At 39.5% G+C, this 17,005-nt stretch overlaps 1 protein-coding gene across 7 annotated transcripts in view; it reads right to left on the bottom strand.

Annotated features, from left to right (window-relative positions):
- znf469 (zinc finger protein 469) overlaps positions 1–17,005 on the bottom strand; it is a 288,811-nt gene that overhangs the window by 12,964 nt on the left and 258,842 nt on the right. The gene's annotated exons all lie outside the window — the stretch shown is intronic.

Raw genomic sequence — 17,005 nt, 5'->3', positions numbered from 1 at the left:
AACAAGAATTGCAATTTAAAACATGAAACTGTAAACAAAATTTACTGCACTAGATACTACTTCATTAAAGATTCAGTTAAAATACTTTTAATTGTGTATGACCTTCTTTGGGTGCTCCAGACATTGCTTATATTCAGGTTTACATTGGCTAAGAGTGTTTTGGCTGTGGCCAGACTATAAGCAGCTGAGATTTTGGCAGAAAATTGTAATTTCTCTGCTCGGAAAATCTGTGCATACAGATTTTCAACTGCGCAATTTCAGCAGCTGATACTATACAAAAAAAAGTTAGAAGTCCAGGGAGACTAGAAGTGCTTTTTGCTTTAAGACCATTTGGGCGTGGAGGAATAGATAATAACAGGACAATTCTTGGCTTTTTTTCCCTCGCTTAAACATATCCACAAAAGTAAAAGTAGTCAAAAATAGGATCACAGATATGGCAATTGAGGAAAGTATGACTTTGTGCAGTTTATTTTTTATTGGATTTTTTCTTCTTCTGTAATGTCCTATAGGCAACAAATTCTGAAATACAACCCACAATGTGATTGTTTGATTATTTTCCGTGTGCACCCAGCATTCATAATTGCATGGTGCAGGCTAGGGATGTCAGGGTGAGGAAATTTTCACAACGGTATATCGTATGTTATATCACTTTTCACTTTCGCTGTTGAATTTGCGATCATGCCTACTCTGTCTATAGGCCTATAACTTGCGGACCAGACATCAGGGAGACACTCTATATGCGGGGTACTGAATCGCATACTTGCACACTTGCTTTTCACTTTCGAATTTGTGATCATGAGTAATCTGTATAGGGAGCAGCAGTACTGACTGCACATTTTACAAGATGTCAATGATGCTCTGCTGCTCGTGCTGTATGGAGCAAAGCAGACAATTTCAGTTTATAATTGTAGCGTCCATTGTCCAACTGAACTAAATGGCTGAACTAACACTGACTACTGCAGCAAGCCTAGTGCAGGCCCGAAATTAGAGAAACCTCCCCATAACCTTTCATCTCATTCATACCTAACACAAATAAGTACATTGCTGTATGTAATTCAGAGATGGTTTGTATGAACATTTGCATGTGACAAAAAAGGCTTTAGGGAACTGTGTAATCCATCTTGACATCTATTTACTTCCATCATCTTAGATGTCAGTACATTACCTTTAGCCTCTCACACATAGTTCTTCCACAATCACTGTTTTTACTGTCAAATTTAATATGCTCTGTATATGCAGTGCAATCAACTTGTGTGTCCTTGACATGGCCACGGGCTACAGAGCTGGACTCATCTCTCATTAAAATGGCCAGGTATGAGAGCTCTGCTATGACTCGTTATAAAATGTGAATTGCGCATCAGACTTCTTTTGAAGCAAATGAGGCATTTTGATAGACGGGCAATTCATAATGTTGAGTATAGAGTGAATATAATCACTGGTAAAATATGACAGTATGACTGATAAGGGTGTGGCACAACATACCTGGACCAAGAACAACCCTCTGAGGCACTGTTAGAAAAAAAATAATATATATATGCCTATATATATGCCTATATATATATATATATATATATATATATATATATATATATATATATATATATATATGTGTGTGTGTGTGTGCACATACACGCATACACCACACTTATTGACTCCCAAGAGCGACTGATCTTAGTATCCCGTTGGCAGAGAGACCTGGAAATGACAGACCATCATTTCCAGTCAATCTCCACTGTTTCACCACTGAGAAAGGACATTTAGAGAAGGTTGCTCTTGTCTAAGCATATCAGTCTATGACGTTGCATAAATAATAAGCCCATTTAAGAATATTAAAGATGGTAAAGGAGTGAAGCCTGTAACGAACACCTAATGTTACACACTGTTCATGACATGAATGTTGATGTGCCTGTAAGATGACAACTTCTATGGTTTACGTTATTGTATGCATGCTGTTATTTTCTTTTCCTGTTTTATACTCGCTCTTTTACATGTATGTGAGGAGTGTGCAAACCATCTATAAAAAAAACTCATGGGACTACCAATTTATTTGCCTCTTGTTTTCCTTCTCGCCTCAGACGCCTCTTGTTGCCTATTTCATCTGAAAGACGTCACAAGCTGTTAAAAGAAGTACCTGCTCATTTTTGGAACTGACTATTCTGTTTGTTGTTGTTTTTTGCTGCTTCAGGTCTATCCTTACCTTATGCACCAGAAAATTAACACACCTATTTATTTCCTTTTTCTTTGCTCAAAAAAGGATTAATGTCCGTCTTAATATTTCAAGTAGTAACATAACTGAACCCAAGGTTGATTTTGGAAGGAATGCATTTTAGGGTTCAGCTAAATTCTTCTTTTACAAATACTGTCTGATCGCATCTAATCTCTGAAAATGATATCAGTTCAAAGCCTTGTTTCAGATGTGTTTTGTGACAGCTACGTTTTCTTCAGTGAATCGCTCTGCATTCAGTGTCACGCTTCTCAAAGGCTTAATCTCTTCCATCCTGTCGTCCACCTGGCTCTGGTATTTAGCAGGTTGGTCTGGAGTCCAAGCCCTGCCTGGGTTTGGATAGGACTGTGAAAAGTCACATCCCCCCTTCAGCTCCTGTCATAGTCAAAGCTAGTGTGTCTGTTCGTTTCCCTGCAGCCTGAGGGATGACTCAACTCCACTCGACTGCTGGGAGCACCCTGCAGAGGCTAAGCTTGATCTGGCCGGGAGCCATACATCACGTCTCCCTTGGTGTTTGCCCAGGCCGGCCAGCCCCCTGGAACGGCCACAGAGGGAAACACAAGCTGACTGTGACAACAAAGACCACAGTTGCAGGAATCGCAGGGGCCTACTAAAAGTATCACCAAAGCCAGAGCTGTCAGTGTACAAAGAATGCAGGGTCATTTATATCCTCACAACTGTCAGTTTGACTTCCCAACCCTATCTCCATTATTCTTGTAGCCAGTCTTCGCCACACGCAGACCATGGATTAATGCCCTTATCCATATGCCATTTAAAGTATATATTTAGTGACACTTTATCTCTCTGGTTAGAGAAAAAAAAAAAGTTTATGAGAACGTGGCCAGGAAAATAAAGTGTGCCCATCACACATTTCATTACAAACTATGACTTGATATGAAATCCTGTGAGAGTTGTCTGAAAATGGCTCCATAAAACAGCATTTTAGGCAGTTTTATAAGTCAATTAAGGCAAGCTTGTGTGTTCCACAGCCCTGGTGTCAAATCAGCCTGCCCACACACTACCAAAAGCTCCATATGGTTGAATCACATGCAGCTTAGGGTTCTTTTTGTTTGTGCATCAAATTATATGCATAAATATTTCTTGGCATGTGAACACAATCTCAAATATTAAGGTTTTGGTGTGTCTTTAGCTAAACAGGTTAAATGTCTGTGAGAGGACCTTAATTTCCTGGGATATATTTTTTCCTCTCAAGCAGGATTTACTGGTCTGAGCCACAATAAAACACTCCATTCACACCTCTGAGAAAATATCCTGTCAGTTATCATCTCCAATTAAACCTCCATTAGTTCTCTTCTGTCTTTTCCCCCTGGCGACCCTTCTATTTATTACGGCATATGGCACCCAAGCAATTACCTGTCCATTACTTCAACGTAAATTAATTATAAATCATATTTATAACCTTGAAGTGTGAACTCCTGCGACCTGGAATGATTTGTTTGTTACTAATGGTATTGATTTTACTCCTGTGTGTAACTTAAGACTAAATTCTGATAAATGTACACATGATTCACACCTGATTGCACCCTGATTTTCTCGCCAGCACTTGTGAATAATGTTACAGGAAGCCAAAATTATAATTTCCTTTCCACTGAGAAGGAAAACACTGGCTTTAGCTAAAGTCTCACACAAAGGACACTGACATGTTAAACAAAATTAAAAGCTTCAACGTCCATCTTTTATGCTGTCACACACTCACATTCTAGACTCATGTCCCCACATAAGTACCTCCACACACACTCCATTCCCAAACCTAGTGTGCTGCCTACATAGACAGGTTTGACTGATTTGAAATGCTCTAAAAAGATAGGAAATCTGTGCATCATTCTTGACATAAATGACTTTTCACGTGAAGCAGATGATAGACTCAACACTGCTATGCTAATGATGCAGCACTTTAATAATTCAGCCTGCCATTTTTCACTGAGCTCTGTGCACTGCATTATGGGATTGCTTTTATTATGTGAATGATACAGTATATGAGGGAATTTGACCAGGTGGTTGTGGCTACCTTCTGAAACAGCTTTTTTTCTGAAACGGCTTTTACAGTGGGATTGTGCCCATGCCTTAAAATGCTCCCTATATAGGTAGCTCCTTGGTTTTGGATCAGAGCCATACACTAAGTATGTATTTGCCATTTACAGGGAGCTCTACATGGGTTCAACTGGCATTTGTAGGAATGGTGAGCAAGCTTCCAGACAAAGCTACAAAAACAAAGAAGGGTCCACCTGGGACAGCTCTGCTAAAGTCGGCACATCCTCTAGATCCCTGCACCTTTAAACACAAAGGCTCCTTGTATCTCCCTGTAAGCCAATAAGGAGTGTTGGTTGGCCCCACTGACACTGTTGGCTTTTTCCAGATGCTCACTATGGCAAAAGATCTCCTCAAAGACAAGAGAAGGGGAGAGACAAAGACAACAGAAAGAGAGAATCTGAAGGGCTTTGAGGATTATGACAGACCCTCATGGGATAATGGGACTGCCTCTCTTCTCTCAGGTAGCAGTTAAATCGCTTTAAGTCTGCACTGCTCACGCCAAAAACACAGCGACTGGCTAACGGAGTGCCAGCTTTTACGCCCACACACCTTGGTGCTCTGCCAGAGAACGGGACTATTAGCTCTTTTTATATTATTTTTTGAAAATATCTATTATTTAAGCAATTTGCTTGAGTTTTTAGACACAAGCTAAAGTCAACAATGAGAGACGGCACTTTTCAGTGATGTGAATTAACCAGTATAATTTCTTGCGACACTTAAAAATAACTCCCATTTGGTCAAATTGATGTGTTTGATATGCAGATATTAAAGAATGCTAATAGTAGCTTGGAAACTAAACACAGCTGCAGTAGCTCGCAAACCCATTTATTTTTAGCTTTTGCCATGCACGATAGCTAACGGGTACCAGAAGGAAGTATGTAAGATTTTGTTCCGCTCTCAATCAGGGAGGGTTTTTAAAGGTTATATTTCAGGATTCTACAAGATTGCTGACATTTGTGCTAGACGGTTACCTCATAACCGTCCTATCCAGAAATATGCTGAGCAGTGTGGAGAAGAATTTTAGATAGGATGCATTTGTGCATGTCTGTGTTGTGGGGGTAGACCAGAGCATAATACCAGAAGCTCCCCTATTGCCCCCCTCCAAACTTTCCCTTTCCACCCCAGACCAGACCGTTTTTACTATGTAATTTCTGACCCTGTCTGTTTCCATATTGCTAACCACAGCATTCCATAAACATGATGGAATCTTTGTTGCAGGCAGTTTAAAAAGAGATTTTCCCCATTTTTGACACAATTTCCCGTAGGCCTACAAGGATATGGAACATTACTCATGAGTCGTGCAGCAAGCTAGAGAGAAAATGTCTTGCGTGAACAATAGATGTTTAAACTAACACTAACAGGACATTAATAAGTTGAGAAGGGGGTCAGGCTCCTGTTCTGTTATGAACCTGTTAACCTTGAAAATTATTAGCACTAATTAAACTCTTCAAAATATCAACCTCCACTGCTCTTTCCTCTTCCAGACTGGAGGAGTTTGTCACTGTTCAGAATCGGCGTTATTTTATTAACCGTAAAATGAACTTCATCAAGGACAAAGGAAGAAAGTGATACATGATCGCCGCTAATGACCAAAATGTCCCCAAATGCTCTTAACTGGATACAATAACTTCCCTTAGTTCAGTCACAAAGGTATAAAGGCATCCATTTGAGCCTTGCATGAGATTATATTTATTCATTAATATGTTACAGCTATTTCATTCATATATAATGTATATTCTCCACCTCTTCAACTCCACTTCTTAATAGACCTTTGTTTTCAGAGGAAATTCTCTTAATAGTTGATCATTTATTACACCGAAACCCTCTTCAAATAAAGCTAAAATCAGACTTATCCATTGTGATGATTGGCTTTCAGCCTAAGATCTTGCTTAGAGAGATTGAGGTAAAACACTGGCCAGTGGACATGACTCTAGAAGCTTCGCTGAAGCCAAAGATAAGTGAGTTCTAGAAGTTTGGCAACGATTGCCGTTTACTTCCACTTTTCTTTCATATCCTCTCAGCAGCTCTCAAAGACGTAGGACAGCCCAGCGCCACATGAGCTTAACTCCCTTATTCTTCGGCTCAGTGCCTGTATCAACTGAAACGCTGTATGTTCAACTGACGTTGAGGTTCAGTTAGGGCCAAACGGAGGGAGAGTGGCAGGGCAAATCACTCAGCGCCCAAAAGGGGAATTACCTTTCCCCAAATAAAACCACAATTATAAGCAGTCACATTACATCACTGTAAAGGATGTTTTTAAAAACTCAGACCCTTTATTTGGGCTTTTCTCTGTTTGTTAAACAGGTTCTATTAGACAAGAGTGGAGGAAGGGGATTGAAATATGTCAATGGCCAGATTTAAACCTGTATTTCCCACATGAACACCACAGCTCAACACATCTGGAGAACATGCTAAATGCTACACTATGGCTTCAATGTTTTTTTAGCACATATTTCAGCCTTGCTATCATGAGAGCAAGAAAATATGATTGTCAAAGTCTACAACTGAGTTTGGTGGGATGTTGCTTTGTGGTTGCTAAGGTGTTCTAAAGGGTTTTAGCCTGTTGCTACTCTATGTGGTTGATTAGTGGGTTTTAACATTGTTATGAACTAGCTTAGGTGTTTGGGGTTGCTGCTGAAAAAAAAGAGAATATTTTAATATTGTTAATATTGTAGCGTTATGTGCAAACTTGTATGCAATCACAACTGTATTGTATAGAGCAGGGGTAGGCAACGTCGGTTCTGGAGAGCCACTGTCCTGCAGAGTTTAGCTTTCACCATAATCAAAACACCTGAACCAGCTAATCAGTGTCTTCAGGATTACTAAGGATTAGTAGTAAAAGTAAAAAGGATTACTTTTTAGGGGTGGAGCTAGGGCTGGGCGATATGGCCAAAAAAAAAAAGATCACGATAATTGTTTTATATCAGTCGATATCGATAATTATCACAGTAAATGTCAAATCTTTATTTCTTTAAAGTATAAAGGCAGATTTTTGCTCCCAAGTTAAAGATGTAGAAACCAGAGCGTTAATTGTGGTTTTAAACTAGTTTGTATTGTCAGATCATATCATGTCAAACACTTGCCAAACAGGTGAACATTCATAAATCTGAGGTAGAACATTCAAACATTTGTCATTTTGTCAGTTTCTGGATGTGCTAATGGGGGATATTGTTTCAAGTCTTGAAACAGGTTTGAGGGACATAAATCTCTCGGATTTCATAAAAAACATATTCACTTTTGTTCTGAAGATGAACGAAAGTCTTACAGGTTTAAAATGGTATGAGGGTGAGTAAATGATCACAGAAATTAAATTTTTGGGTGAACTAACTCTAGATAGTTAGACAGGACAGATGTCTAGTGTTTGACTATCTGTACTATATGTGCCTTTGATTTTCACTATCTTCTCAATAAAGACAACAGTGCATCAGTGGTTATATTTTTGTTGGAAAGAGTGTGAGCATGAGGTCTTTGTTCTCTGAGTTTTAATAGATGTATTTTTACAGTATTGGCTTAATTATTCTGATGCATATATATGGCGTATTCCTTCACAATTGTTATTTAGTGAAATCTGAAATTTAACAACACAACTCAACATATTACAATGCACACATAACACAGCTCCACAACACGCATACAGTACGCATGCATGTAAACGTAGCATAATGTGTAATGCATTCAGATTCTATGCCTTTCCTATATTACCTGAAAGGATTGATGAACAGGAAGTCAGACATTTCCTATAAAGTCAGCATCATCAACTCTGATTAATGATGTGGGAAGAGGGGACAGGTAGTGAAAAAAGTCATATAATCCTACAGTATACATAGTATTTTCATATTATGGCTTCTGCTGAAAGATACAATCCTTCATGTCAGCTAATGACAAACTAAAAGAGTGCTACCTAATTACTGTACAACTTTGCCAAACACCATCTCTCCTTATCAGAATATTGGCTGATATTTTAAAGCACAATTTACAAGCAACAAAAGTGTAAAGACATTTTAATAATCTCAGCAGTGGGTTTCTATTAAACGTTCATACTTTTACCATCTAAAAGCAGTAATTCCTACCCCAGGAGGTAGTATGCAGGTACCGGAGAGGATACGTGGAAAGATTTAGATTTTGTTAATAACAATAGATTAAAACTAAAAAGACTAATCTTCTTTAAGTCAAGAAAACAAAATACATTTTATAAATTTGCAAGGATGGCAGTTGTAGCAAAATATATGTGGAATGTTTTATCTAAAATAAAACTTCAGCAACTTTAATTGTTAATCATAATGCTAATCAATATTGAATATAAATTTGAGTTTTTAGAAACACATTTCTAGTTTGTGTAGATTTGTTAGTTAGTTGTGTAGTTTGTGTAGGGGTTTGAGCCCTACTGATCGGGCCGTGGGGATGCAAAAAGGTTGTGAGATACTGATCTAACTTTGTGAAAATATGGATTGGCTACTTTTGTGTTTACTTTTAAATAAAGAATGGTACCTTTCAGGGCCTTTTGATTCATTAAAAAAAAAAAATCCCAGACTCACTAATTCAGGAATTCCTTCAATTCTGTGAGAATTAGCTCAGTAAGGTGGTTTTGAGTGTATGGGTCTTGGGAGGGGGAAGGGGTGGGGTGTTTGTGGCTTTAGACAGGTCAAGTTTATTATTTCCACACAGGACAGTTGAAGTACAATTCAGGATCAAAACTGTGGCATGCAGCAATGTACTTGCTGTTAAAAGTTTAAATGAAAGGGGAAGGGAGTGAAGTTTAAAGTGAGGCCTGAAGGTGAATGCTTGAAAAAAGGGGTGGTTAAGGAGAGGAATTTAATTTTGTAATTTTGTACAAATTCCAGGCCTGCCACTAAAGCAGCCTCTGACTCCTTAAAATAAAGGATGGGCGTCAGTGTGACGAGAGCCTCATTTAACCACTTGTCATTATTCAATATTTTAGTCACATTCTATTTAAATTGTTCCTGCTGCAGGCCAAAGAACAGTAGTCAACTAGCCAACAGTAGAAGGGAATTCCAGGCAATGAACGGGTGAGTCAGTTTGTACCCACATTTTCCTTAAGCATGCCTCCTTTAAATAGTCTAAGGAAATGTCCAAATGACCTAATTACAACTCAGCCTTTTCTAAGTATACCAAGTCAGTGTGTGATGCTTTATTGGAAGAAGATGACAAAAAAGTGCTATGCAGCCACCTAATACAATTTATTCCAGATAATTTTGGAACAACGGATCACTGAAACGTTTATGAGTGCTTTTCTGTCTGAAACCGTGTCTTATAGTAGTGAAAGCTTTGACTTTTTGAAAGCTTTGGTGGTATTTGAACTTTGAGAGCTGCTGAATTGAATAGCAAATCTCAATTTGGGCACAGACAAACATGTAATATGTGAATATACGCACAAACCCACATGTACATCTTCGATAAAAGAACCACAAAGTACCTCAGACGAATCTTGTTGGCCACTACAAGAAACAATAACATGCTTTAAACGGCTCAGTCATACTGCAATTATGGAATTTTGCAAAGTGTTGAGCTGGTGACAGATGCTGTATGAATACAAACAGGCAATGGGGAAACACAGTTATGAGACTTTCAAACCTATACGTCTAGTTTGAGTAAAAGACATACATTCAGCTTGTGACAGAATGTCATTTCTTTCTCAAAAAATTGGTAGTTATGCTGTATACTTCGGTGACTGAGTTTGCCAGCTCTGCTGCTGAATGGCTCTCTCTCACATGTTGAGTCTTTTGAGGCTGGCGGTGGGGTGCTGGTGCATGCTGGGATGTCCCTGGTGTGAGCTGCTGTTTATGTGGCCTGAGGACTGCCTGATGTGTCGCTGCGATGGAGTGAGAGACCACTGTTGAAAAGAGTCTCTGTGCAGTGCTGCAAGATCACCTTACACAGCCACTTCCTGCTTCCGCCCCCTTTCCTCACAAGCAGCCCAGTGTACCCACTTGGCCAGTGAGAAAAAAAAAAGTCAAAACAGAGGGGTTCAGTACGCCCGGCAGTGTAGCACAGGACCCCATTCATCTTCCTCCACTGCTCCAGGATGACTTTATTTTTCAAATTCACAAATATTTCCCTGTGAAAGCCCCTGAGGTTCAGGAGCAAGCATGTGCTTGACTTTCCTCTGTCTCTGATCTGAGGCCTCTGAGGCACCGCTTGGCTCCTCATTGTGTGTGTTATAAAAATCCTGTCATGAGGGTGATGTGCAGTGTCAGTCACTGTGAGGGGTCTTGAAGGGGCTATGAAGGTCTATGAAGATGTCTGTGGCAAGTCGAGGAGGTTGCCTTTCCCAACAAAGTGAATACTTGAAGTCACTCCAGACCTGGTGGTTTTTTGGGGTGAATGGGTGGTCACTAAAACGTGGGGGCGGTAGGATAGGTATGGTAACAGAGTTTGGTAGAAGGGGTATCGCTATTTCTGGAATTACAGAGCACCATCTGGGCCCAACCATAGCTTTAGAGACAAGACTGTGAAAGTGGGGCACACCTTATTTATGTAGAGGTCCTTGTCCAGGTGGAACAGGGAGTCAGGGGTGTTTAAGATTCCTGGGGAAATGGCAAAGTGGGTGAATAACTGGGAACACAAACAAACCTAGGGGCATTAATGACGAGGCTGGCGAGAGCCTGGATGTTTTTCCTTCTCTACTTAGCTCATCTAATGAGAGTAAGAGAGAAAGTGGGGGCTTTGAGAAAGAACCAATTTTTTTCTCCTTCACTACTGTTTCCATACTTTCCGTCAATGGACACAGCTTAGATTTCTTAAAGCTTAAGGCACATTTACACATAACAGCACCCGATACGGCTGCTCCTGATGGGGGGGATAGGAAAATATTCACCCAGCACTGTTGGCTTCCTCCCTGGGCTACCCCTTGGATGTCAGCCCCACATCACTGAGAGAAGAATGACGCTCTGTACAGTGGCTGCATGGGGCCATTCATAGCTGTGAGTCTGGCCACAGACAGCATGTACGACCAACTGAGATCTTCTGGCACAGAACTGGTACTGATCCACTCTCTGTAGCACAGAACTGGTATTGATGGTCCACTCAACACAGACAGACCCAGTAGTCATTCTCATACGCTGGTCTAGAGTCAGCAGGGTCCAAGTTTGCTGGCAGAGGCCTCATTCAGTCATGAGTGGACCTGTTTATTGACAGAGTGACTGGATTGATCAGATCCCATTAAAACTTCCATCATTCTCAGTTCTCTTAACCAAATATTTATCCCCATTATGCTAATAGCATAAAGTACTATGAATATAAAAATACTTTCTTGTGGAGAAGTCCAAGGTAGCAATACTCTCATGTAATGTGGAGATTTGTTGTGGTTCAAAAATGCAGCAAACAAAATAAGTCAATGAATCGAAACAGAATTTTTAAATGCTAATCATCCCAACCACAGGACCAGGGATGAGCAACTTCTTACTGGAGGGCCACCTTCTTGCAGAGTTTAGCTCCATGCCTAATAGGGGTGAACATGGCACATTCCGAACCGTACCGAAACCATGACGCAAAAACCGTGATAAAAAAACAACAACTGTGACTAATTTGAACTGTTACACCCCTAATACCTATTCAAATACACCTGCAAGCAATTTTCAAGTAATCCTGATGACTTTGGTTAGCTTGATTAGGCATGGCGCTAAACTCTGTAGAATAGTGGCCCTTCAGTTGCATCTTCCTGGGTTAGACACAATACAATGGGCTAGTTAAGCACAGACTCAAGTGTACTGTAAGTGGTTGCAGATAAAAAATTATTGTAAAGAGTTACTTGCTAAACATGTCTAACTTTAAAGAAATGTCACACTAATTCACCAGATCTGTGTTACTTTTCCTTCTCATATTAGAACAACTTTCAGGCAGCATTACTTGTCCGAGCCTAGGTGCCCAGAGGTGAGCCTCTGTCTGTGCCCCCCTCCCCCTGCTGCGTGGGCAGCTTTGGCTCATTTTAGGTATAGTGAGTATGAAACTGATGCCCAGCTGCAACAAGTGTCCTCTGTCTATTAGACCACTGTAGACTTTTGGTGGTTCAAGAAAAGCAGCCAAACCAAAAGCAAGGCCTGGAGCTAGATTGAAGGTAGAAATAGTTACTAATTCATAGTTTTCATGTTACGCATGCCACAAATAGTGCATACTCTTAAGCATCACTCAACTGTTTAATTTTATGGTATGGTCTAGTGGAAAAAAAAATAGATTCTCTGATGCATCACATTCCAGAATCGATTCTGAGTTTAGTTAACAGTAGATACACAATGGCACTTTGTGTGCTCTAGAAACAGCCGTAGTCTGCTTGCTTTCAATTCCACACACAAACACAAAAACCCTCGAACCATCCATAAAATAGTGTTCCATAAAGTTTGAAAAGGTTGAAGCGAAATACAAGAGCAATCGCGGGCTTTATTGCAGCTTTCCAGTGTTTTATTTTTTCAAATGCTCTACAAAGGCATCGTTTTTGTCGTTTGGAATGCAGTAAGCCTATTTCTATACATGAAACTCACTTACTGACAGCTGCTTTTAAAAGCTCACATGCGCTTTGCGAAGAGCACACGTGGCATGCGGCTTTGTGCTCGGAGTAAGTAGTTAAGTGCACTTGCATTTCAAAATGCCTTTATGATGCTTAATTAATGTAAACACAGTAAGTTATGTTTTAAGGGATTAAACAGACAGGACAAAACATCTGAATTCAGCCTATTAGATCTGCTCTTAGAATAGAATAGAATGAGAATAGAACCTCATTTATATAGAGCTTTTTTATATGTACTACTTTACACCCAAAGCGCTTTACTCTTGACTAGAAAGTGTTCAGAAATTTGAAGCACTCTGTTTTTTGCTTGTAATATATTTCTTTGTTTTGCTTTATTTACTAGTATTTGCTTTTCTGTTGGAAGCTATTTACAATTCAATGTTTAATTCTTATTTTTTTAAAGCTTAAAATGAGTAGTTAAATAAGAAAAGTACAGCTAAATGGAACATTTAAAGTCTAATTAAACTAATTCATAAGAAAAAAATATATAGATCAAGAATTGTTTAAAAATTGGATCGTGAATCGGATTAGATCGCGAGGTGCCTAAAGATTAAAAAAGAATGGTCTGGGCTGGTAACTGAAAGTTACTGAAACCTCACAAAGTGCCATCTGGGAAATGTGCACTGGAGCAAGGTTTCTACAAAACTGACCCTGTTATAGCTTACTGTAAAATGTAAAATAATTTGTGTAAATTTGTGTTTAGTTGCTTCCCAAATACCCATACATATACTGTAGCCAACCCTTACAAGGCATTATTTTTTTTTACCATCCCAGAAAACAATGAACAAAGCACCAAAGGGTATTCTTAATAAACACTGTGACCAATTGATTAATACTGCCACAATTACAAAACCTACTTATTCACAAGCCTGGAAGTAACATTTAGTTTCCATACAAGAGTGAGCAGTACTCCAGGCAGCTGTTTGCTGATAAGGACTCTAGGGCCTCAGGTGAGAGTCAAGAGACCCTTCTTACAACAAAAAGATCTGCACAGCAGGTTGTAATCCTGTTCCACTGCACATTATTCATACTTTCCCTTTCTTTTTATGCCTGTTTTTATAGCTGGACACTACACTAATCTGTTCAAGCCCTTGACTCCAGTGGATATCAAGGGAGGTTTCATAATTTCTCATTTTCTTCCCTCATAGTCCAGTCCAGCTGCCCACAATGACAAAATCAAAGTTACTCCTATACCTACACCTACAGCTGGTTAAATGCTTCCATATATGGCAGTGTGAAAACAATCAGTCAATTTGGGGAAACACCTCTACAACTCAAATAAAAATACAAGGTCTCAAGTCAAGATATTTATAGCCAGGACTGATTTGTTGATGAACTTTTGGATAAAGGTTGCCTGTCAGGCTGCCAAGCTCCTAGCCCTGATCCAACCCCAAATCTTACCAGTCTGTATATATTTCAAATCTATTGAAGGACATTTTATATAGAAAGTATCCTGTTAATCATCTACTGCATAGCACCAGAACAAAGGAAAATAAAGAAAAGGAAAAGTGAGCATGTTGTAAATGTTATCCAATGCGAAAGACGAACAGTCAGAATGGGGTCATAAGGTTAAAGGGCTGGCATAAAAAACACAAACCGACAACCCAGTAAAAATAGCTGTAAACATCACAAAGACATATGGATCTCAGCAAGTTAGTTGACAATCTTTATTATTCTATTTATAAAATCATTATTGTAGCTAGTTATGGTCAGGATCAACTTTGTTATTAGAATTCTGCAATGTTCTTGCAAGTCTCAGAGTTGTTATGTTAAGGTTTATGTGCAGGTTCCTTACGAAATAAATCTTCTGAAAGACAAACAGATCGGCTATCCATCCAATCAAAAGTGAGAAGTGAGGAATGCTGGGTGTAAATTATGGATCACCTCTCCATGTGAGCAAAGCACGCAGCGATCACACCCTGGAGCGCCGCTGATGAATAAACCATTTGCCTTGAGGGCCACTGAGGAAACGCTGTCACAGGCCATTACAGGGCTCAGCAGCAAGGACAAACTAGGGTCTGTGATTCCACTGCTCTCACTCTCCCTTCTTTCATTATGTGTATCCCTACCTCTCCATCCAGGTCAAGAAGTCACCCTTGTCCCACAGCTGCTTTTGTGCCTCTCTTTTTTGCTTCTACCCACGTTCTGTCATTCCCTAAGTCTGCTATAGCGTTGGCAGGATCGGAATCCCACGGCAATAAAGTTGTATACCAACTACAGTTAATTGGTTGAGGGTGGGGCCCGTGCTGGGCCAGCGAAAGGCCAACAGTCAGGCCCAAATCCAGAATAGATCCTTTTCATGTCTCTGCCCCTCAAATTTTCTAAATTTTTCCTTACCTCAGTTGGACAAACAGCTTTAACTTCACACGCAAATAGAGTTGCCGTCTGGGTACAGTAAGAAGTACACTACAAATTCAAACCACTTGTTCAAAGCTAATTTGACTTGAAAATGTGCAAAACAAGTTTGTCTATTTTTGTACTCTTTTTAAGAAGGGAGTAATATGAGGGGGGAAAAGGCTTTTAAGAATCCAATTTCTAGGGGAGTGACCCAACTAAAGTCTCAGTTCTCTATCAGGCACTCTGACTCCAAATGGGAAGGTGATTAAAATGATATACTAGCTCGTAAATTTTTTTGAGAGGTTTCTGAAATGTTAAAAGTGTCCAGCCACCCTGCAGTAAGAATAAGAGTACCTTCCCAAAGGCTCCTAAAAAGGGACAGGAAGAACTGCTTCATAAGATACTGATATGAGCTTTTATCTCTGCTGTGGGGTTTGGGTGGTTTGCAGGGGGTCGTTTAAATTCTGTACAAAATATTTCACTTTAGTTTGATGAATGTTACTACATATAGTCTTTTAAAAGCTGGGCCTGAATCTGTTCTCTGCAACTTTGTCAAGGAATTTGTGAAACCGCGGCTGAGCAAGTCATTCACTGCCAGTCAGCTCTGTAATTCCTCCCCACCTGTGATGCGGTTGATCCGTTCGGATGGTATTCCGTTTAAAAAAAAAAGAACAGATTCTTATGGTGGAAAGAATTACACTCCACCGTTATGAAAGTGCCACCTATGACCTGCGTGTCTGGAAGACTAGGAGTTTTAGCATAGCACACGTACTTTGCGTTAATGCCATTAAACACATTTATCAGCTAAGCAATGCTATGTTAGGCTAAGTCAGGCTATGCACGGTAATTGCATCCTCTGTAATCGAGTCCTTGGCAGGCGATGCACTGCTCTTTAAGTCTAAGCAGACGTCTGAGGCCAATGTAATTGCTGGCAATTGCAGCACCACACAGAGGACAGTGAGGAGGGGGAAGAGAGAGAGAGAGTGAGGAAATGAGGAGTCCTCACCTCAGCAGCTCCTGTTGAGGCTGGAATGTTGGGCTTGGTGCAAGAGAGGCTGCCAGCATTGCTATGCAGGTCAGTGGGAAGGAGAGGGAGGGAGATACCTGGGTAGATCCAGTGTTCCTTCTCTCAAAATTTCTTTCCACTCTCTGTCTTTATCTGTGTCCCTCTCAAAATAGAGTAAAAAAGGTTGTATTGCTGGAATGTAGTGCCAATCCATTCAAGGTACTTATGAAGTACACATTTACTATATGAAAAAAATATATATAAGTAAAAGAGGTCAATGATGGGGATATTACAAAAAAAAAAAAAATCATTTTGTACATTTTCAAGAAACAAAAATGTTTTGTGCTTCACCACAAATAGTTTTTGGATTGCTTAGTTTGTAAATGGTCATGGTTTGTCTTGCCCTGGTATTTTCAATTGTAATGAGATACTTTGCCAATTAATCTTCTCATTTTAGGCTCCAGCAGACCTTCTGGAAGAACTTCTGAAGAAACCAAATTTCTTTGGTTTAAACTGTTTTGGTTTTATTTCCCGTGTTCCATGTGCTTCTAGGTAGTTTCAGAGCTCCAGACTGAGACTAAATGGTATAGTATTAGCAACGTTTGTTATATTATTAATTTAGACATGCAATAAATGTATCAAACGAGTAATGGAATATAATTACAGTATTTTGTGTCAAGCAATATTTGTACATTTGTATTCATACTACTTTTTTTTTCATAACAAATAACAGAATCCATATAGTTTTTACCATTGCAATGAGGTGCCATGCATGGTTTTACCTGTGGTTATCATGATCTACAAATGTATGATGCAATGGAAGACCAATTTTAATAAGCAATTGCATTAACAATTTTAATTTTGT

This window comes from Phoxinus phoxinus (assembly GCF_949152265.1).
Source record: "Phoxinus phoxinus genome assembly, chromosome: 25".
Lineage (NCBI taxonomy): Eukaryota > Metazoa > Chordata > Actinopteri > Cypriniformes > Leuciscidae > Phoxinus > Phoxinus phoxinus.
The sequence above is the reverse complement of the archived record's forward strand: the minus strand, read 5'-3'. Positions and strand labels throughout refer to the sequence as shown.